The following is a 16,013-nucleotide window of genomic DNA, read 5'->3' as shown; positions in this document are numbered from 1 at the left end:
TGAGAGGGGCACTATCAGCCCATTTTTTTGGGCTGAAAACCTCGGCTTATACTCGAGTATATACGGTAATATATTTAGTGGTCACCTTTAAATTAATTACTAATTAATAACTATATTGAATATAATATATTCAGTGGCCACCATATACAGTTAGGTCCATATATATTTGGACAGAGACAACATTTTTCTAATTTTGGTTATAGACATTACCACAATGAATTTTAAACAAAACAATTCAGATGCAGTTGAAGTTCAGACTTTCAGCTTTCATTTGAGGGTATCCACAATAAAATTGGATGAAGGGTTTAGGAGTTTCAGCTCCTTAACATGTGCGACCCTGTTTTTAAAGGGACCAAAAGTAATTGGACAATTGACTCCAAGGCTATTTCATGAACAGGTGTGGGCAATCCCTTCGTTATGTCATTCTCAATTAAGCAGATAAAAGGCCTGGAGTTGATCTGAGGTGTGGTGCTTGCATTTGGAAGGTTTTGCTGTGAAGTAAACATGCGGTCAAAGGAGCTCTCCATGCAAGTGAAACAAGCCATCCTTAAGCTGCGAAAACAGAAAAAAACAAGCCGAGAAATTGCTACAATATTAGGAGTGGCAAAATCTACAGTTTGGTACATCCTGAGAAAGAAAGAAAGCACTGGTGAACTCATCAATGCAAAAAGACCTGGGCATCCACGGAAGACAACAGTGGTGGAGGATAGAAGAATAATGTCCATGGTGAAGAGAAACCCCTTCACAACAGCCAACCAAGTGAACAACACTCTCCAGGAGGTAGGCGTATCAATATCCAAATCTACCATAAAGAGAAGACTGCATGAAAGTAAATACAGAGGGTTCACTGCACGGTGCAAGCCACTCATAAGAATCAAGAATAAAAAGGCTAGACTGGACTTTGCTAAAAAACATCTAAAAAAGCCAGCACAGTTCTGGAAGAACATTCTTTGGACAGATGAAACCATGATCAACATCTACCAGAATGATGGAAAGAGAAATGTATGGCGAAGGCGTGGTACAGCTCATGATGATCCAAACCATACCACATCATCTGTAAAACACGGCGGAGGCAGTGTGATGGCTTGGGCATGCATGGCTGCCAGTGGCACTGGGTCACTAGTGTTTATTGATGATGTGACACAGGACAGAAGCAGCCGAATGAATTCTGAGGTATTCAGAGCCACACTGTGTGCTCAGATCCAGCCAAATGCAGCCAAACTGATTGGTCGTCGTTTCATCCTACAGATAGACAATGACCCAAAACATGAAGCCAAAGCAACCCAGGAGTTAATTAAATCAAAGAAGTGGAATATTCTTGAATGGCCAAGTCAGTCACCTGATCTCAACCAAATTGAGCATGCATTTCACTTGTTAAAGACTAAACTTCAGACAGAAAGGCCCACAAACAAACAGCAACTGAAAATCACCGCAGTGAAGGCCTGACAGAGCATCAAAAAGGAGGAAACAGCGTCTGGTGATGTCCATGAGTTCAAGACTTCAGGCAGTCATTGCCAGCCAAAGGTTTTCAACCAAGTACTAAAAATGAACATTTTATTTAAAATTATTGAATCTGTCCAATTACTTTTGGTCCTTTTAAAAACAGGGTGGCACATGTTAAGGAGCTGAAACTCTTAAACCCTTCATCCGATTTTAATGTGGATACCCTCAAATGAAAGCTGAAAGTCTGAACTTCAACAGCATCTGAATTGTTTTGTTTAAAATTCATTGTGGTATTGTCTATAACCAAAACTAGAAAAATGTTGTCTCTGTCCAAATATATATGGACCTAACTGTATATCTCATATATATTTTATATATATTTTTTATTTGTCTAATAATTAACAATCTATCACTTTCACCTCTTTAATATTAATATATACATTTCACAGTATCATATATATGTTTCTGCTCAGTATTACTTTCTGCACAGTACTATTTGCATTTTGATTTAGATTTTTCAATTGCACTTTTGAGATTGGATTTTGTTTTTATATGGAATATTGAATGTATTTGGCTACCAATATATACCTTTATTGCACTATTGCCATTACACTTTATTATATTATTATTATTTTTTTTTGCACAGTAATATATTTTTTTGCCCAGTATTATTTGCCTTTTTCCTTTGGTTATATTTATCATTGCACTTTAAAGATTGGATTTTGTTTTTATATGGAATACTGAATTTATTTGGCTGCCAATATATACCTTTATTTCACTATTGTCATTTGCATTTTATCTTAATATGAAATATTAAGTGGATTTTGCTGTCAATTGTTTTTTCTACTCCTTTTTATTTTTTCATTCCAGTCATGTGAGATTCATTGTATTTTATTATTAATTTTTACAATTATTATATTATTTATGATATTATATATATTACTTTATTATTTTTTTTAAAAAAATTCTATATATATATATATATATATATATATATATATATATATTTTATATATTTTTTACCAATTACTCTGACGTGCCCCGCCCCTCACATACTAATTTATTCAATTGTTATTAATTTTATATTTTTAATAAAATATTTATTTTTAATTTATATATTGTGTCATATCGCCTTTTATGTTAATAAAATAATATGATTTAATTGATTGAATCATTTATTTAGTAAATATATGAATGGGGGTGTAAATCTCCGGCAGGCCAGGTGGGCCATGTTCTTCGCTCAGTTCAACTTTGAGCTTCGCTTCCAACTTTGTAATAAAACTTCAAGGACGACGCTATTTCCAGGTCCTTCTTGTCAGAGGATATTGAGGAGGAGGCCACGCACATCATGGATCCTGCCAAGATTATCACGGTTGCTCCGGTCTCTCTGACCTCATTACCTCCGGGTAAGACATTTTACTTTGGGGTCATGCTTCCAAACTGGTGGGACATGTCGGGTTTCAAAAAAACCCTCAGTCTGATCTCTCGCTACTACTGGTGGCCGACTCTTTCAAAGGATGTCCGAAGTTTCGTCGCCTCTTGTCCTTCCTGTGCAAAGAATAAAGTTCCGAGGCAGTTACCTTCTGGTCTTCTACATCCTCTTCCGGTGCCTACTACCCCGTGGCAACATATTGCAATGGCTTTTAGTACGGACCTACCTCGCTCTTCTGGTTGCATAGTCGTCCTTGTGGTCATGGACCATTTTTCAAAAATGGCTCATTTCATTGCCCTACCTGGTTTACCATCAGCTTCTGAATTGGCAAAATTTTTGTTCATTATATTTTTCATATTCATGGTCTACCTCAACATATTGTTTCTGATCGAGGAGTCCAGTTCACCGTTCGATTCTGGAGATCTCTCTGCAAATCGTTGCACATCTCGCTTGACTTCTCTTCCACTTATCATTCGCAGACCAATGGCCAAGTGGAGCGTACTAATCAGATTTTGGTGACTTATCTCCATCATTTCACCAATGCTCATCATAATGACTGGTCTGACCTATTACCGTGGGCTGAATTTGCTAAAATAACCATACCAGTGAAGCTTCTACCAAGTCTCCATTTTTTATCGTCTATGGTCAGCATCCTGGTCTTCCTCTACCGGTTCCTCCTGTCTCTGCTGTACCAGCGGCTGATCTTCTGTCTAGAGAGTTCTCCAGGGTCTGGAAGGAGACCAAGTCTGCTCTCGAACTAGCTCAGCAGAGGATGAAAAGACATGCGGATAAGAGGCATCTCGATTCTCCTGTATATCATCATGGGGATAAGGTCTGGCTTTCTTCTAAGTTTATCCGACTTAAGATTCCTTCGCATAAGCTACATCCTCGCTATATTGGTCCTTTTGAGTTTCTGGCTAGCATTAATGATGTTTCTTACAAGCTTAAGTTACCTGCCTCTCTTCGTATTCCAAATTCCTTTCATGTGTCTCTTCTAAAGCCAACGGTTTTAATCAGTTTCATACCTCAACTTTCTGTTCACCTTCGCCTATTTCTGTGGATGATGTCTGTTAGGGCTAGCGGAACACACCGAGAAAATATAGTTTTTTATTGTTATCGATGCGTTCGCAGCCCGAGGTCCACCGTGCAGGAAAACCTGCTGCTAGCAAATGGCAGCACTATATGGCGGTATAGGCTAGCTCTGTTAACTCACAGAACAGCCGTGAAAGCAAAGCACTTAGCCCTGTTAGACTTCACAGGAGCACAGGCTAACTGCCCAACAGAGAGCAGTCATTGGTCATGCATGCACACAAACTCCTCGTCGGAGGTGCCAGCATTCTAGGGGCTTATTTCAGCCGGGTCCCTGAACACAATCTTACATGACCACACTGGCGCAAAGCACATAACTTAGAAAGATACTAACGCATGGCCGTACGACCAATGAGAAGCTGCCACAAAGCCTGAGCACCTTCAGGATCTTCCTGGAGGACCAATGGGCTTTGCTGCAGTATCCAAGCATGTGACCCTCGATCTCCAATGAGAGATCTTACCCTGGGCATGCTCAGAAGGGGAAATGCACGACTTAGTCCCAAAAGCGTCTGCTCGCCGCTGCCCAGCACTGACTTCAATGGCAGAAGCTGGAAAAGCAGCAGTAATCCTCTTCACAGAGTCAGATTAAGTGAGATGCTGGAACGATGTCTCCGCTGAGCAGCCTCCACTGCGACAGGAGAAGAATGGGAGACCGCAGCGGAGAAGGCCTGAGATTCCCCCTGTGCAGAGGCGGGAACTTGACCCCTAACAATGTCTTTGAGGTTAAGGACATTCTGGCCATGAAAAAACTTAGAGGTAGAACTTTGTTTTTGGTCGACTGGAAGGGTTTTGGTCCTGAGGAGAGGTCCTAGGAACCTCTGGCGAACATTCAGGCTCCTCGGATTTTAGCTAGGTTCCTTTCTAGCTTAAAAAAAAGGGGCATAAATATGGTGGTACTGTCACGCTGCTACATCTGCCGCTCTCTGCGCCCCGCTGTACTCACCTGTCCTCGGTGTCAAAACATGACTCCTCAGCTGCAGCGTCCTCTTCTCAGCGCTCGCTCCTGCATCCTGCTGCTCGTCGGGTGTGCACGCACACCAGGTTTAGTACTGCGCGCGTGCACTTCTAATTTTCTTCTGGCATTTCCTTCTTGTCCTCTCTATCATCTTGGAGGACTCTCATACAGAAGTACTGCGCACAGTTGCTTTATTAATCACTTCCTTCCTCTCCCCTGTGCTTGATGATCATTTGTGGTTTCAAGTGTTCTGGGCCACATGTTCACCTTCTTGTCTTCCTTGCTTTCCTTAGATCCAGTCCTGTGTCTCTGCATACCTGCCAGTCCTGTGTTTCGGCATACCTGCCAGTCCTGAGTCTCTGCATACCCGTCAGTCCTGTGTCTCTGCATACCTGCCAGTCCTGTGTCTCTGCATATCCACCAGTCCTGTGTCTCTGCATACCCACCAGTCCTGTGTCTCTGCATATCTGCCAGTCCTGTGTCTCTGCATACCTGCCAGTCCCGTGTCCTCTCCACTCTTGCTAGTTCTGTGTTCCTGCCTAATCCGCCTGTACAGTGTCTCTTGCAATCTCGCTTGTCCGGAGTCTCTGTGGACTACTTTCTTGTCCATCTTGGTCTCCCAGCTGCTGTGGCGATAGTCCCCCATGGGCTTGCCCCTAACTATCCCTGTATAGGGGGCGGTCTATCTGGTCAGCTCATCCATGGGAGGGTCATCGTCACAGTCCAGTGGGTCCACTTCCTGTTTTTTCTTTAGTATCCTCACAGTATCCTCACAGTATCCTCACAGGCTGGATATGAGCGTGTGGACTTGGAAGCCTCTGTAATCAGAGAAGACTGAATAGTGACTGAATACTACAATACTGATCATTAATAAAAAAAGAATATTAAGTGACATGATACACAGAAGCTCTGTATATAGTGTCAGTGTACAGGTAATACGGGATCAGCATTGACGCTACAAACAGAAGCTCTGTATATAGTGTCAGTGTAAGATAATAGAGGGAACACCAGTGACATTATACATAGAAGCTCAGTAATACAGCATCAGTGTACTGGTAATACAGTGATCACCAGTGACATTATACACAGGAGCTCTGTATACAGTGTCAGTGTACAGGTAATATTTTGATCACCGGTGATATTATTCACAGGAGCTCTGTGTATAGTGTCAGTGTAAGGTAATACATAGATCATCAGTGACATTATACACAGGAGCTCTGTATACAGTGTCAGTGTACAAGTAATACAGTAATCACCGGTGACATTTAACACAGGAGCTCTTTATATAATGTCAGTGTACAGGTAATACAGGAATCACCAGTGACATTATACACAGGACCTCTGTATACAGTGTCAGTGTACAGATAATATAGTGATCACTGGGGAGGTGACATTATACATAGGAGCTCTGTACATAGTATACAGTGTATAGTGTCAGTGTAAAAGTAATACACTGACTCACCAGTGACGTCTCCAGCTGAAGTCCTTCATCTTTGCTTTTCTTTTACATGCAGCGCAGACTGCCATCACTTCATCCAGCCAGGACTCGTCTGTGCATAAAATGACACACAGTTACCTAGAGCACCATTTCCAGAGCACATTCCCCACTTTTTCCCTTTCTTCTACACTACACATCTGAATACAGATATGCACACACCATTAATCTTTAATTGGTTATTATGCAACCAACCATTCCAAATATAAATTATAATCCGCCACTGTGCCCCTACTAACTATACATAACCACTTTCCTCACCTAATAAATATACAAATTAATTAGCACCTGTGCTCATTCCTCCAATTCATTACCAGTCACTAGTGTTGAGCGATACCGTCCGATACTTGAAAGTATCGGTATCGGAAAGTATCGGCCGATACCGGCAAAGTATCGGATCTAATCCGATACCGATACCCAATACCAATACAAGTCAATGGGACTCAAGTATCGGACGGTATCCCTGATGGTTCCCAGGGTCTGAAGGAGAGGAAACTCTCCTTCAGGCCCTGGGATCCATATTAATGTGTAAAATAAAGAATTAAAATAAAAAATATTGCTATACTCACCTCTCCGACGCAGCCTGGACCTCACCGAGGGAACTTCCTTTTACTTCCTTCCGTGACGTCACGGCTTGTGATTAGTCGCGTGCCGCCCATGTGGCCGCAACGCGACCAATCACAGCAAGCCGTGACGTAATTTTCAGGTCCTCAATGCCTAATTCTAGGCATTCAGGAATTTAAAATTACGTTCCGGCTTGTGATTGGTAGCCTATTTCTGCATTGAGGACCTGACATTACGTCACGGCTTGCTGTGATTGGTCGCGTCGCGGTCACATGGGCGGCACGCAACCAATCACAAGCCGTGACGTAATTTTAAAAATGCGCGCGTCTCCTGCCTCCCGTGACGTCACGGCTTGTGATTGGTCGCGTCGCCCATGTGACCGCGACGCGACCAATCACAAGCCGGAACGTAATTTTAAATTCCTGAATGCCTAGAATTAGGCATTGAGGACCTGAAAATTACGTCACGGCTTGCTGTGATTGGTCACGTCGCGGCCACATGGGCGGCACGCGACCAATCACAAGCCGTGACGTCACGGAAGGAAGTAAAAGCGCGCATTTTAAGCAAAGAACGCTGCCGGTTCCCTCGGTGAGGTCCAGGCTGCGTCGGAGAGGTGAGTATAGCAATATTTTTTATTTTAATTCTTTATTTTACACATTAATGTTGTTTCGATACCGATACCCGATACCACAAAAGTATCGGATCTCGGTATCGGAATTCCGATACCTGCAAGTATCGGCCGATACCCGATACTTGCGGTATCGGAATGCTCAACACTACCAGTCACTGTATACTCAATGCCCCCCACTATGTAGCTCCTGCTCCCCGAATTCATTATATTTACATGCCCTTCTGCCCCTATTTATTGTCATGTCTTCTCTCTCTCCCATCCTCTATTCATTATCAACAGCTCTCCTCTCACATTCAATACATCATTTACTCCCCCACCCTCAAAATTCATCATTTGTTGCTCTCCCCAGATCATTATTTGCTCTCCCCATCCCCCACCTTCAATTCAATTGATGTCCTCCACCCCTCACTCTTACTTCATCATTTGCAGTCTCTTATCCCCTCACCCCACTTTATCATGTGCAGTCCCCCTCACCCCCTTAAACATGTGCAGTCTCCTTCCCCCCACTTCATCATAGAATCAAAGAATGGTAGAGTTGGAAGGGACCTCCTGGGTCATCTGGTCCAACCCCCTGCTCAAAGCAGGATTCACCAAATCATCCCAGACAAATGTCTGTCTAGCCTCTATTTGAAGACTTCCATGGAAGGAGAACTCACCACCTCTCGTGGCAGCCTATTCCACTCATTGATCACCCTAACTGTCAAAAAGTTTTTTCCAATATCTTATCTGTGTCTCCTCACATTCAGTTTCATCCCAAAGCTTCTAGTCTTACCTTGTATAAATGTGAATAAAGATGATTCTTCTACAATGTGACAGCCCTTGAGATTTTTGTAGACAGCTATTAAGTCTCCTCTCAGTCTTCTTTTTTGCAAGCTAAACATTCCCAAATCCTGTAACCGTTCCTCACAGGACATGGTTTGCAGACCAGTCACCATTCTGGTCGCTCTTCTCTGAACTTGCTCCAATTTGTTGATGTCTTTTTTAAAATGTGGTGCCCAAAACTGGACACAGTATTCCAGATGAGGGCAAGTCCCCTTCATCCCACTTCATCATGTGCAGTCTCCTTTCCCCCTCACTTCATAATGTGCAGCCCCCCTTACACCCACATCATGTGCAGTCCCCTTTAACCTCCCACTTAATTATTTGCAATCCCCTTACCCCCACTTCTTCATGTGCAGTCCCCTTTACCCCCATGTCATCATGTGCAGCCCCCTCCTCCTCCTCCCTTCTCTCATTTAATTCATTTTACAAAGAAAGCAAAAACATTTTTTATACTTACCTCACAGACTTACCCCAGCAGCGTAGCTCTGCTTCCATCATCAGGTTCCTGGTGGCGTGTACATGATGACGTCATCGCATACATGTTGTCACCACCCACAGAAGACAGAGGGAGTGGGAGCTGTAAGTGGAGCGGGAGTGGAGTGGGGAGTAGGAGTGGTAAGACGGCCTTGCCCAGCTCCGAGAAAGCTCCAGGGCCCCAGCACCGACGTGTCCACCGCAGAGCAGACCACTTTAATGCATGATGGGGCCTGGTGAGCAGAAATGTAAGAACAGGGCCCTGGACCTGCGGGCCACACTGTGTACTGCTGCTCAGCAGGTCCCATACAGCATTAAGGGCAGCAATGCCCTGATGGTGGCCCTGTGCGTCCAGCAGAAACATATTTGGCTTTCCCATTGACTTGCATTGGATTTAGTATTCAGTACAAATAAAGGGATATTGCAAATTATTTGTATTGATTTTCCTGAATCCAAATATTTCACTATTTGATCATCACTAGACATTAGCAAGTAAATTGTGGGTGGGAGTTTTATAGCATGGGGGATGGAGGGGTTTGTGTGCCAGTGCTGTTTTTCTGTCCAAGTCTGGCCCTGGTTTAGACAGACATCTCAAAGTGAAACTTAATCTCCAAATTTCCTTGATATTCAATTGATCAAATTTCTGCGGGTTAGAATCATAGAATCATAGAATGGTAGAGTTGGAAGGGACCTCCCGGGTCATCTGGTCCAACCCCCTGCTCAAAGCAGGATTCACTAAATCATCCCAGACAGATGTCTGTCCAGCCTCTGTTTGAAAACCTCCATGGAAGGAGAACTTACCACCTCTCGTGGCAGCCTGTTCCACTCATTGATCACCCTGTCAAAAAAACTTTTTCTAATATCTCTTCTGTGTCTCCTCCCATTCAGTTTCATCCCATTGCTTCTAGTCTTTCCTTGTGCAAATGAGAATAAAGATGATCCTTCTACAATGTGACAACCCTTGAGATATTTGAAGACAGCTATTAATTCTCCTCTCAGACTTCTTTTTTGCAATCTAAACATTCCCAAATCCTACAACCGTTCCTCATAAGACATGGCTTGCAGACCGGTCACCATTCTGGTCACTTTTCTCTGAACTTGCTCCAGTTTGTTGATGTATTTTTTAAAATGTGGTGCCCAAAACTTTACACAGTGTTCCAGATGTGGTCTAACCAAAGAGGAGTAGAGGGCATTAATGACTTTGCATGATCTAGACTCTATGCTTCTTTTAGGCTAGTTTCACATTTGCGTTAGAATCTACAGCGTTTAAACCACATCCGCAAGTGCAGGAAAAAACGCATATAAACACGTACAAATGCGGTGTTTTTTAGACGCATGCGGGAACGCATGCAGTTAAAAAAATGCTGCGTTTGCACGCTTTTCCATGCGTTTTTTCCTGCGTTTGCATTTTTTGTGCGCATGGTGACAAATTTTACAGGAGAAAAATCTAGATAAGCAGACACCGCCAATGTGACTACAGAGGGCGTGTATTATGGGATCTCTATATATAGACCCTAGGACTGCTGAAATCTTAACAGTGTGCTATAGTATCCTGTGTCATGACGGATCTTCACATGGAGAGCTTTTATTTCAACCTGGATTTAAGCATCAAGCTGTTTCTTGAATGTGCGTTTGCTTGGGAGCAAGACAGAAATTGCGAAAGATGGAGAAGGAGACGGCGTAGGCGTTTTCGGAGACACCCCATTATCAAACTACGAGAGAGCCGTGGAGCCTATCACACGTTGTATGGCGAGCTTAATGCCAACCCGGACAAATTCCCGGAATTTACAAGGATGTCACAAGACTCTTTCCGGGATTTGCTTGCTCGTGTCCAAGGAGCCATACAGAGACAGGACACCCAGCTCCGTAGAACGATTCCACCAGAGGAACATCTGCTGGTTACATTAAGGTATGTAACAAATCTAAACAAATGCCAGTGCTAATTTTGGGTGTTCTGACATTTATTTTTTTGTATTTTCCTTTATGTGTTTAGCATAGCAACACCATAAATAGAATTGATTGTAATTTTTTTATTTTTCTTCCAGATTTCTGGCAACCGGAGAGAGTTTATCATCCCTCCACTTCCAATGCTGGCTTGGAATTTCCACCCTGTCTGGAATAGTTGCGGACACCTGCCGGGCTTTGTGGAATGTTCTCCGGGATGAGTTTATACCCCCACCCACCGCGGACATGTGGATGGCAATTGCTGAAAAATTCTGGAGTGTGTGTGATTTCCCCAACTGTTTGGGAGTGGTGGATGGAAAGCACATCTGCATTATCAAACCAGCCAGAACAGGATCGGAGTACTTCAATTATAAAAAATATTTTTCTGTTGTGCTCATGGCAATAGCCGATGCGGACTGTCACTTAATCGCCATGGACATTGGAGCTTTTGGTCGTGGCAACAATTCCCAGACTTTCAAAAACTCGGATATGGGCCACCGTTTGTATGGCAAACATTTTTAATTTTCCACGGCCACGACCTCTCCCCAACACTCAATGTTCACCGATGCCATTTGTTATGGTTGGGGATGAGGCCTTTCAGATGTGTGAAAACCTACTGAAGCCATATTCCAGTCGGGACTTGAACCACACTAAAAGGATTTTTAACTACAGACTGACCAGGGCTCGAAGAACTGTGGAGTGTACGTTTGGTATTCTAGTCTCAAAATGGCGCATTCTTGCATCAGCCATTAATCTAAAAATGGAGACAGTCGATGAGGTGGTCAAAGCCTGTGTGGTTCTGCACAATTACATAATGGCTAAGGAACGGCCCAACATTGAACTGGATGAACCAGTTGCACACCCATTGCCCGATTACCAGCATCACCTGCTGCGATCAACTGCTGTGTCATGCCGTATGCGGCGATAAAGGGGCAGGACGGCAAACTGGGACCTGCACCTGTCCCTGCCACTATAATGGGGCCCTGGCTTTCCCTTATCTCAGCGGTACCTATTGTCATGCAGCTGCAGTGCAGTACTGCGCAACCTTCACCAGGAGGAGCTTTATAGGGAAGCGTGACTGCACACACTGAGCAGCTGAACAGATGCCACCAAGTGGCAAGAGAGTAGTCAGAAAAAGCCGAGTCAGGGCACAAGATAACACGTCAGTACAAAAAGGAGTAAAACAGAAAGGATAGTCAGGACGTAGCAAGAGATCAGTAAACCGGGATGAGCAAAAGGGACAAATCCAAACAGAGTCAATAGCCAAGCCAGGAGATCAGAATCAGGGAGTCAAGCAGAACAGACAAACGCAGGGAAAGGGCAGACAGAGGGAGATAACAGACACAGGACAAGTCAGGGTTCACAGCAGGACAAACCAATGGTTTCCAGAGTCAGGTTCACAAGCCGAAGACAGAACTATAGCTGACACTGCCAGCAAGATTCCTGGGAGCTAAATAGCCAACGTGAACCCAGAACGAGGCAGAGCAAAGTTAACCCTTGACATGATCCGTCCAAAAAGGGCAGACACTAATAAACCCTGGAACGGATCATTGACACCTATGATGGTTAGGAGGCCTGAGCCGCCAGCGTATCCCTGTCTCCTGTGCAGGCCCTATCAGTGGTCCCCTCTCCCCCCAAAGGAGGTGGACTGCACCAGTGTAACAATACAACAAATAACAGGGTATACAGACAAGGTATCTAATAGTCTCAAACTCACCAAATGCTCACACAACCACAGAGGAAACATAGAAAAGGGAACAGAAGGAAAAAACTAGGAAGGAAAACAGGTTAAACATGCAACCAAAACAGCAGACACCAATCTCTGTAAATAAACCTCCAACTCCAACACTATGCTCCTTCAACCTCCAAGCCAGGCAGTAGAACTGATCACTGACAATAGCTGAAGTCAGGACTGGGTCTATATAGAGGATCAGATTACAAAATCCACTTCAGCTGAGAGACCCAGCTCTCAGCAACTCAGCAATAAGGTTAACTCCTGCACTGCTGGCACAAAGCAGCCAGGTCAGAATACAGGTGAAGAGCTTCTGTTAACTGTGTGTGAACGAGGCCCAGAGCGCTGCGGTTCTCTGGAACCTCTCTGTCGTGGTAGCCCCATGACATGCTGAAGTTGGCCACATGCGGGACCAATTTGCTGCCTTTTTAAATCAGATATTAGACGTGTGTCATGGCAGGACAATGTTGTGTAAATGTCCTGTTGGGATTTTGTCTGTACCAGTTATTTTCTTAAATGTTACTAATATTTCTTGTTAATAAACTTTTTTTTTGGTATATTGACCGTGTCTCCTATGTGTTTCCTCTACAAACCAAGGCTGCCCTCACACTAGCAGTATTTGGTCAGTATTTTATATCAGTATTTGTAAGCCAAAACCAGGAGTGGGTGATAAATGCTGAGGTGCTAAATATGTTAATATTATACTTTTCCTCTAATTGTTCCACTCCTGGTTTAGGCTTACAAATTCTGATGTAAAATACTTACCACATACTGCTAGTGTGACGGCAGCCATGTTGTTTTAGTGGTAAGGTTATTGACGTCATTGCGTCCTGATTCTGTTCTGCAGTATCCATTGGACACAGACTGAAGAGACAATGGCTGTAATACAAAACAGATCTATACTCATCAAGTCAGGTGACAGAAATAATGAATTCATGATGCACATATAACAGCCTCATGAATTCACTATTTCTGACACATGTCCAGGTGAGCATACTGTAGATATGCCTTGTATGACCGCCATCGTCCCTTCACTTTGTGTGAAATAGATTACTTACACAGAAGAGAAAATGGAGGTTATACAAGGCAGTTCTCTACTCACCAGGTCAGGTGTCCTAACTAATGAGTTTTTGGACACCTGACCTGTTGAGTATACATCTGCATTGTATTGCCACCATTTTCTCTTCAGTCTGCAACACTAGTCACTGACTAAGCAGAACGAAGAGATATGGAGAAAATACAAGTATTAATTTTTTGACCAACCTCATATATCTATACTAAAGACACACAAAGCTGCAGTCTTTTACTTGCTAACTACTGGAGCTATGATGTGGCCAAAAAATTAAGTGTGTGGCGCACGGTGTGTATTGCCGGTGGCGAAAGACACAATTAAACCACACATAATTGGAGGCAAAAAACAATATTATTTATTTTCTTATAAACCAAATTTTTATTTAAATGCACCTGCTTGGGGTAGAGTGATGGAAATGGGAGGTGTGAAGCTGTGAGGCCTGGTTAAGTGTGGACGAAGCAGGGGTGGCAGGAGAAGGGGCAATTAAACTAGTGGGGTCTGGTAGTTCGGGGATGGGGCTTGACACATGAGAGGCCTGAGACGCACTGGAATGGTGAGACAAACCTGACATTACAGACACACTGGGAGGTGAGGGGGGAGGAATACTGATAGTACGCATTTTTTTTTTTCTTCCCTTTCTGGGATCGCCGGATTCTGGGAAGCCTCGGTGGGCTCATATGTCATGCCATGGTCGTGGTGGGTGACCTGTCAGGATCCGGCTGCACTGTGCTCGTAGAGCGTGCAGACATGCCAGAGTCCATAGTGCTCGTTGAGCGTGCAGCCATGCCAGGGTCCATAGTGCTCATAGAGCATGCAGCCATGCCAGAGTCCATAGTGCTCATAGAGTGTACAGCCATGCCAGAGTCCGTAGAGCGGAAGGCCATGCCAGGGTCCATTGTGCTCGTAGAGCGGAAAGCCATGCCTGGGTCCTGCTGCATCGTGGTGTTGGTGGAGTGGAAGGTCATGCCAGGGTCCATTGTGCTCGTAGAGTGGAAGGCCATGCCTGGGTCCTGCTGCATCATGGTGGTGGTGGAGCGGAAGGCCATGCCAGGGTCCTGCTGCTGAATCGTGGTGGCGGTGCGGAAGGCCATGCCAGGGTCCTGCTGCTGCATCGTGGTGTCAGTGGAGGAGGTCCAAGCAGGAGCAGCGGTTGTCATGGTGGTGGCGGTGGGCTGTCCTACAGCACTCGGCATGGTGGTGGTGCTGTACTGGTGTCTGGCAGTGCTAGGAATGGAGGTGGCCGTGCAGTGGTATGCAGCAGAGGTCGGCATTGAGGTTAATCGTGACAGTGTGGGCACAGGTGGATATGCCGCCACTGTCTGCTGAAAATACCAACTCTGCTGCATATCCTGCACGTAAGCAGCATTGCAGGCCTGCATGACACTAAGCTGGAGATCAGGAGTAAGGTGTTACGACATGCCCTGTTCAATTTGTTTAAAAAAATGATGTGCTGGCCTCTGGAGGTCGGCTTTTACTTGGTCAAGGCTTTTGGTGACCTCCTGGATATGTGTATTCATATGGCTAATGGCAGTATCCAGTCGGTCACCCAAAGCCTTGAGTCCATCGTGAAAAACCGAGCTCAAGTGCAAAAATTCGGGCATGAGTGAACTGTCCAATGCCCTCTGCCGCTGCCGGCAGGAGCCCAAAAAAAGGGGCAGAGGCAGAGGACTGGGAAATGGGAACACCTGATGGACCAGCTTCCTGGTCTCTAGTTAGTGTGGCAGGCCCACTTGCTGCAGCACTGCTGGATGGCTGGGACGGGTCCGTGGCTGTCTGATGAAGGACCGCTCCAGAACTTGGGTCAACAGTGCTGCTCCATGTGCTGTGAAAAAAGAAAAAAAAATTAATACCAAAAATTTGCCAAATGCCAACTCCTGTTGAATAGAAACATACAGATTATGGCAATACAACACAACCTAATGCACAGGAGAAATACTTACATTCTCTGGGCAAGGACCGGTCTTAAAAATGCCAGAATGTGATGGTATTTATATTTTCGGATCCTTGCTCCAGAACCACTGGGAACACAGCTCTCTTGACGCAGGTACTTGTTGAAGTGGTCCTTCATCGAACGCCAACGTGTTTTGACTTTGAGCACTGTTGAAAAGACAAAACATAATGGTTAGACAATGTACTTTTGGCCGTGCTCACACAACTGTGTGTGATGAGAGAAACTCCTGAGAGTTTCTCCCATCACACACAGTTGTGTGAGCGCGGCCAAGGTCTCTGCTGCTTTACACTGCATTGCAATACTTACAAAATGCAGTTCAGACCCGAGTCGGGGCATTGTCCCAGCCATCCCACATCGCTTTAGCCACCTCATTCCATAGGCGCCGGATTGTCACGTTGTCCGAGTGCTG

The sequence above is a fragment of the Ranitomeya variabilis genome, chromosome 7 (genome assembly GCF_051348905.1).
Source record: "Ranitomeya variabilis isolate aRanVar5 chromosome 7, aRanVar5.hap1, whole genome shotgun sequence".
Classification (NCBI taxonomy): Eukaryota; Metazoa; Chordata; class Amphibia; order Anura; family Dendrobatidae; genus Ranitomeya; species Ranitomeya variabilis.
The sequence above is the reverse complement of the archived record's forward strand: the minus strand, read 5'-3'. Positions refer to the sequence as shown.